The sequence below is a fragment of the Homarus americanus genome, unplaced genomic scaffold (genome assembly GCF_018991925.1).
Source record: "Homarus americanus isolate GMGI-L3 unplaced genomic scaffold, GMGI_Hamer_2.0 scaffold25467, whole genome shotgun sequence".
In the NCBI taxonomy this organism is placed as follows: Eukaryota; Metazoa; Arthropoda; class Malacostraca; order Decapoda; family Nephropidae; genus Homarus; species Homarus americanus.
The window spans coordinates 1,078,208-1,087,283 of record NW_024732867.1 but is presented as its reverse complement, the minus strand read 5'-3'; positions in this window follow the sequence as shown (position 1 = coordinate 1,087,283).

The following is a 9,076-nucleotide window of genomic DNA, read 5'->3' as shown; positions in this document are numbered from 1 at the left end:
ATTGCCTGACTTTATCCCTGGATATCCTTCAACATCGGATCCTTGAGCTCTTCTCTGGAACTTTTTCATTGAAGCCTGCCATATGTAGAACTTGGATACGCCAACATACAGGAGTATTTGAGCAAACTCATCTTCCTGTGAAAGCTTAAAGAATGCAGTGAGAGTCGTATCAGCAGGATTTGCCATTTGATTTTGGAGAGACTCTTCTGTGAAGAATACTCTTTTTCCATTTTCCAGGTGAACAACCGGATGAACTACTGATGGGCATCGTTCGTGTATGGGAAAACTAAAAATTCTCCATAGGGCTTCATTGCTGCATATATAACGGCACTGCTGAAACTGTGTCACCTCATCATGATTTCCATCCTTTTCCAATGCAAAGATCGCTTGGTCAGAGCCTTTGTTAACGTATTTACAGACATACTTGATGGACTTGACCGAATTGCAGAACTCCACATTGATGTGCGCATTGAATGTTTTAGTCAAAAGAGGATTGTATGGGACTACCCATTTGTTGTCTACTGTTATTTCACTGTCTGTTCCAGGTCGTAACACTGCTGTAAATCCTCCATCGCCTGGCGCTCTTCTCCTGTACTGAGGATACACATCTTCCCCACTCTGAGTATCCTTTATCAGGTCTTTTGGGAAGTTTTTGTTGCAACGTCCATCTTTCATGCATGGAGAGTGTCTGTTGAATGGTCCACATGGTCCATGAATCATTTGCTTCTTGATAATCTCATAGAGAACTGGATCTTCTTCTGGATCAGGAAACTCTGCTCGTATGCAGTTGTCAATCATGTTCGGTCGAAGTTTCTCTTTCAGCCAGATCAAGACATGGGCATGTGGTAGACCTCGTTTCTGCCACTCAATGGAGTACATGTAGCACCGTGTAGGGCCAACGATTGATGCTTTTGTAAGCAAGTCCATGAGTTTGATCACTTTCTGACGAAATACTCTCGCTATAATGTCATGCCGATCTTGTCCTTTCTGGCCTTCCATTAGAGCTTCTGTTATGTCAGTCCACAGAGGATTGCATGTAAAAGTAATGAAGAGATCTGGTCGTCCATAGTTTCTGACGTAGGTCATGGCATCCCAGAGAAAGGTGAACATTAGACAGACAGACTTCTTTGTTTTATATATATATATATATATATATATATATATATATATATATATATATATATATATATATATATATATATATATATATAGATCATCACTACATATCACACCACCCATCATCCGCTAGGCCACGGTAGGACGCCACCCTCCGGGAGGCTCCACATTGTCTCACTGTTCAGTCCCCAAAACTTCTTCTTCCATCAATAGTTCATTAACGGTGTATGTAAGTTCCACCATGTTTTTCACTACAACGGTACAGCAAAGTATATTTTTTTAGCATTAAACTTTTATTATTTTATTGTCTAATCATCACTACTTATAACACCACCCATCATCACTACATATAACATCATCCATCATCACTACATATAACACCATCCATCATCACTACATATAACACCATCCATCATCACTACATATAACACCATCCATCATCACTACATATAACATCATCCATCATCACTACATATAACACCATCCATCATCACTACATATAACGCCATCATCATCACTACATATAACACCATCCATCATCACTACATATAACACCATCCATCATCACTACATATAACACCATCCATCATCACTACACATCATCATCATCACTACATCATACACACCATCATCATCATACATCACATCCATCATCACTACACATCATCCATCATCACCACATATCACTACATATAACACATCCATCATCACTACATATAACACCATCCATCATCACTACCATATCACTACATATAAAACCACCATCATCACTACATATAACACAATCCATCATCACTACACATCCATCATCACTACATCATCCATCATCACCACATATAACACCCATCCATCATCACTACATATAGCACCATCCATCATCACTACATATAGCACCATCCATCATCACTACATATAACACCATCCATCATCACTACATATAACACCACCCATCATCACTACATATAACACCACCCATCATCACTACATATAACATCATCCATCATCACCACATATAGCACCATCCATCCACTCATATAGCACCATCCATCATCACTACATATAGCACCATCCATCATCACTACATATAACACCATCCATCATCACTACATATAACACCATCCATCATCACTACATACAACACCATCCATCATCACTACATATAACACCATCCATCTACATATAACATTATCCGTATCTTTACATATAACACCATCCATCATCACTACATTTTACCATCCATCATCTTTTCACATATAACATCATCCATCATCACTACATACAACACCATCCATCATCACTACATCTTTTCATCAGCATCACTATATAACTTTCCATCATCGTACTACATATAGCTTTATCCATCGTCTCTTTTTAATCATCATCACTACATATAACTTTCATCCATCATCACTACATATAGCATCATCCATCATCACTACATATAACACCATCCATCATCATCACTACATATAACACCACCCTATCATCACTACATATAACACCATCCATCATCACAACATATACATCATCCATCATCACTACATAAATCACCATCTGTCATCATCACTATATATAACACCATCCATCATCACTATATATAACACCTCCATCATCACTATATATAACATCATCCATCATCACCACATATAACACCATCCATCATCACTACTTATATCACCATCCATCATCACTATATATAACACCACCCATCATCACTATATATAACATCATCCATCATCACTACATATAACACCATCCATCATCACTGCATATAACACCATCCATCATCACTATATATAACACCATCCATCACTACATATAACACCATCCATCATCACTACATATAACACCATCCATCATCACTACATATAACATCATCCATCATCACTACATATAACACCATCCATCATCACTACATATAACACCATCCAGCATCACTACATATAACACCATCCATCATCACTACTATAACATCATCCATCATCACTACATATAACACCATCCATCATCACTACATATAACATCAACCATCATCACTACATAATTATAACACCATCCATCATCACTACATATAACACCATCCATCATCACTACATATAACACCATCCATCATCACTACAGATCGGTAAAGTAGTTTCCGAGATTCTCGTGCGGACACACACACACACACACACACAAACACACAGACATACTTCTTTGTGTGTGTGTGTGTGTGTGTGTATAAACCCAAAATCAATCAAAACCAGTTTTAACTAGTTAAACTAGGATTCATAAAGGCTGCATTGTGCAATTAGTATCAGCTAAGTAAGATTAGTTACACCTACGGACGCTGGAGAAAACCCCAAATGCAGAAGAAGAATATTATTAAACCTAGTTCTAGATAAACATTTGTCAAAAATAGTTTCAACAACAGCTCTGTTAGAGAAAACTAGTTCTTTCTTGAATTTAGCAAGTCACCAGAGTGAAAACTAATGCATAGAACATACAGTTGTGATGATGTTGCTATTTACCATAAACGTGGCCCCATTGATCCATAAAGCTTTGTCAATTAAAGAAAGATTTTGACTCTCTTAAGTCCAGAGAATTTTCGGAAAACTCACAACGCCGATCAGCCTCGTCATTATTCACGGCAGGTAGTAATATAAGGCATAAACTTTAAATCCTTTGGTATTTTATCGTTCGAACTAGGCGTGATATCGACACATGAAACTTAAAATGTGAAATAATTTCCATTAGGTAAAAAAAGTTACTTCTATTTAACGAAAAGATCAGGTGTGTTTTATGAATTAATAAGATTTTATTACTATGTATATATTTGCGCACACACACACACACACACACACACACACACACACACACACACACACACACACACACATTAAGCTTTTGATGCTATTGTATTTCATTTATGTTTAAAGCCTGATGATGACAAGAGACATTTGTCGAAACGTTACCAAATAAATGTTACTATTTATCCAGACGTTGGTGCTGTTATTCATACTATGTGTACTTTTCCCCCGAGGAGAGTCAATTACATCAGTTATAGCCAGATAATATGGACTGCCAAGGTTTAGATTGTATCCAGTAACTAAACGGCTTAACCACAAAGTAAAAAAAATCCAATTCGACCTTTAGTTCCAGACAGCGTGTCAACAACAGAACGATACTCCCAAGTTCCTACAGTTCAAGACTCACAACCATCAACTCTGTCACTCACGTCTCGACAAATGCTGCCAACACCGTTTTCTTAGCCATAACAACTGACAGACTGGAAACTGCCTCATCAACCCTTAAACAATCATTGACTAGTTTTGTCTTAAATAATTTAATCAAATTAATTGAATGTACTAATGGCACATCTATGTCCCGTGTAAAGTACAGTAATCTAGGTTTTGTACAATCTGACATGAGAAAGTTGTATTTAATTTTTCATCTAGATCAGGGATACTTGATTAGTGGACCCAGGGGTCTCTCTCTCTCTCTCTCTCTCTCTCTCTCTCTCTCTCTCTCTCTCTCTCTCTCTCTCTCTCAAGATTTTTTTTTTTTTAAGTGTGTTTGTAATTAGTAGTATTTTTTTTTAATATCTTGTTTTCAATTATTCGATCTAAAATAATATTTGACACATTTTTACTGCATTAATACATGAAGGCTTGTGTCATAACAACGTCTTCTATGGTGCATGTTATCTGGGATGGCTCTTCTTCTGTCCAACTGTTAGATAGGGTGGAATCAAAGGCATTTCGTCTTATTAACTCTCCTCCTTTAGTCGACAATCTTTCTTCCCTTTCTCTTCGCCGCAACGTTGCTTCACTCTCTCTCTTTTACAAATACTTTAACGGGCAATGTTCGGTGGATTTGTCATCCTGTGTGCCGCCGGCAAGGCCGTGGGATCGTAACACACGTCTTGCCCGCGGTGCTCACCGTTTCTCTGTGGATGTCGGTCACACTAGAATAACCCATTATAGTACATCCTTCTTTCCTCACACAGCCAAACTGTGGAATGCTCTGCCTTCTTCTGTGTTTCCATACTTATACATTCTGTCTCACTTTAAAAGGCTGGTTTTCCGGCATCTACGTGGTGTAGATTAACATACCTGTAGTATAACTTTTTTCTTCTCTATTTTTAATTTCTTTTTTGTACTTATTTTTTTTTGCCCCCAGGCCCCGTTGTGGGTCGTTCGACCTGTGCTCTGGTGAGCTAATTCCAGTTAAAAAAAAACGTAGATAATAGGCATCTATCAAACAGGGAGGTACTACCACCTGGGAAGATATTGGAAGCATAATGTGTTGTCAATGGTAGACCTTGCTGCTGTATGGCATTACAAAGTGACCTAGACCCTGGTTGCTGATCTGTCTCATTTACACAAAGCTTAAAGACCTTCGTTGTTGAATCGCAAAAATAACATTCTAACAACAGCACTGTTACGAAATAAGATTGGGCATCAGAACAAGGGCCCTGGCCATGGATTCCTTGTTCAATCCATTCCTAGTGTAACCGAACCAAACCTGGCTTGTGAATAGCAGCAGGGTAAAGGGGAGGGGGGATGCAAGGTGCCTGTTTGGTGGGGGTTGGTAGGGGTATTGTGGGGTGCCTCGTTGGTGGGGGTTGAAAGGGATAGTATGGGGGATTCAGAGAGGAGGAGGAGGAGGTGGTGGCAATGACCAGCGGTGGCGGCGGCGGTGGTGGGGATAACGACGGCGGTGGTGGAGATGACGGCGGCAGCGGTTTTGGTGATGACGGCGGCGACGATGATGACGGCTGCGGCGGCGGCGGTGGTTTAGGCGGCGGTGGTGGTCACCACCACCACCAGGCTTTGTATTATTTCACATAAAGCTTGCTCATTCGTCATATTTTTAAGAACGAGCAATCCCCGGTGAAAGTTCACGTTGCTTAAAAATAAGACGAATGAACAGGCTTTATGTTAAATAAAACATAGCCTAGGATTGCTTTTGTTGTCCTTGTGGCGCGGTGGTAGTGACCCCTGTTCACAAGCAGAGGTCCAGGTTTCGATTCCCGACTTTTGAGGTATTGTTTGTGTGTAATGTATATGTATGTGTGTATATATATATATATATATATATATATATATATATATATATATATTTCATGTATATCCACAATGAAAACGTGGATAAGATAAATCTTGATAAAATCACACGGGAAAAGGGAAACAACGGAGCACCTTAGCTTTCGTCTTTATTCAAGACATCTTCAGAGCAACTGGATTACATGGACAGAGAGGCTGTATATTTAAGCCTCTCTCTGTCCATGTGCCTCTGAATCTCTAAGGTATATATATATATATATATATATATATATATATATATATATATATATATATATATATATATATATATATATATATATATATATATATATATATATATATATATGCCCCTTTTTGCACTCTACTTCCTCTACTTTTCAGTTTATTTTGAACAGTTCAACATTCGAAACAATTGAGTATCATTCGAATGTTTCATAAAAAGGAATATCATTGAAACACTACTCGAGACACACTTCGTAACACCTCGACAAAGTGTGTTGTACTGACATTTTATAAAAATATGTGAGTTAATAGGGCAAATATTAATAACACTGATAATATTACAATATATTCACGGTAACATTATCGAAAACAGAATGCCGTACTGCTTGAAGACTTTGAGAGCTTTGTGGGTTCCAATACCGTAAGACACCCATATTCATACCTCCGGTTGACGATGTATGTTGGTGATCCATCGGTGTAATATTTGCAAGTGTGTCGAAGTAATCTGATGGGATGTCGATTTATAATGAGATGGTATATTACAAAATATTGTCTATATATTATGAATTTTCGTAGGAACACAGTGCAAAAAACGGTTATATACGTTGTATATAAATTAAGTTTCTGTTTGTTTGCATGATTGTCTCTTCGCTCAGTACGGTTACGGTTTTGAAGATATAATTGAAATTTGGCCAGGGGTGCCCTTGTATACCGAGAGTGGAAAGTTATGGGGTTGGCTCCAGTGGTTGGCTCCTCGCCCCTAAAGGTGGAACCACTTCATGAAAACCACATTTATTTTTCTGTTTGTTTGCTATAAACGGCCACGATTTTTAAAATAGAGAGCTGAAATTTGGTATGTTTATGTTAATAGGAATTAGGTAGTAGGTATTAGGCAGCTACCAAACAGGGAGGTTCTACCGCCTGGGAAGATATTGGAAGCATAATGTGTTGTCTATGGTAGACCCTGCTGCCATATGGCATCACAAAAATTGTGACCAAGTCTCAGATTGCTGATCTGACTTTCTGCCTCAATTACACACAATTGCAGGGTCTCAATTGTTTCACTTACTATTAACAACACAACATACATATACCGTATTGTTTCTCACTTTTGATCTTTTTTTCATTTTTGTATTTCTTTATGGTTCTGTATTATTACTGTATTATTAATATTATTATTATTATTATTATTATTATTATTATTATTATTATTATTATTATTATTATTATTACATTTTCGCCCCCCAGGCCCTGATGTGGGTCAGTGACCTGTGCCCGGGTGGGCTAATCCCCGTAAAAAAAAAAAAAAAAAAAGTTACGACAATGTTGATGACCGTCTACAGTGGCGGAGGGTCGACCCAGTTATCTAAACTAGGAACAACTACTTGAGCAATCTTTGATCTTGGGGTAACAGACAACTCTAAAATCACTCACTCTGTAACATAAGTAATTTAGTAAGAAGGTTGTATGAGATGAATATGTGCGTGAAAATTATATTTTGAAAACAATCAGAAACTACAATAAAATTAAGTATTAACACGAAAAATAAATATAAAGACATATTAAGAATTAAGGTGAACTGTTATGTGACCCGACATTATCGGGGTAGCTCAACGGGATAAGGCGACCACTTTAGGACATAACAAAGACAGGAAGTAGATGGTGTGATAACTATGGATTGTGTTTGAGATCCACTTTTTTCTCCTCAAATAATTTTAATGGTAATCATCTAAAACTGATGACCATAATTATGAACATAATAGTTTAAATTTGGTAGGGTTATTTTATTGCAGGTGCACTGAATTTTGGCAAAGCGCTGGCATAGGCTTTGAGGTGCCCTATAGTTCTTAAATGAAACCATGAATCATCATTAATAAACCTGTACTCTTAAAATTGTGGCCAAGTCCCAAGTTTCTGATCTGACTTACTGCATCATTTACACACAATTGCAGGGTCTCAAATGTTTCTTGTACTTTAGTAACACATCAGACGTATTTATAAATATTGTTTATCATCCTTGATTTGTTTAATTTCTTCCGTTTCTGAATTTATTTTTTGATAATTTTTTCTCCCCTTGGGCCCCGATGTGGGTCGGTGGCCTGTGCCTCCATGGGCTAATCCCCGTAAAAAATTATAAAAATGGCTGGCCTGGGGGTCCTAGCGGTCATTTTCAAATTGATGTAACTCGAACCAAAAAGTATCTTTACGAATTTGTTTAGACAATGTGACGGAACGGACGTAGGATTTTGAACACTTTACCGAGACAACAGGAGTCGCTGTGTTCATTTGGGAATCATCAGACCTCTCTGGTAAGATACTTTTGGGGGCGAGACAGTGAAACGGTACGATTAGGTGGACTCATATTAAGGCTCTCCTGGTATCTGGGATGACTACAAAAGTCTTGGTAAACAATTCTATACAACACTTCACTAGTCACCATAAGATTGGCCCCACCCAACAAATCCCACTTGAAGCTTAATCACCCCTACGTTACATGGGAAGTTAAACATCAGGTCTGGGTCTTGACTTCTAAACGTCTCGGTCTCAGAAGGAGCTCTAGGTCAGGTCTCGGTCTCTGTCTCGGACTTGGTGTTCGTGACTACATAATTTATATACAGTATATACACCAAAACACGAGACAAGATAAAAAACTACACAAAAGCTTAGTAAATATTATGGTTATCGTAAAT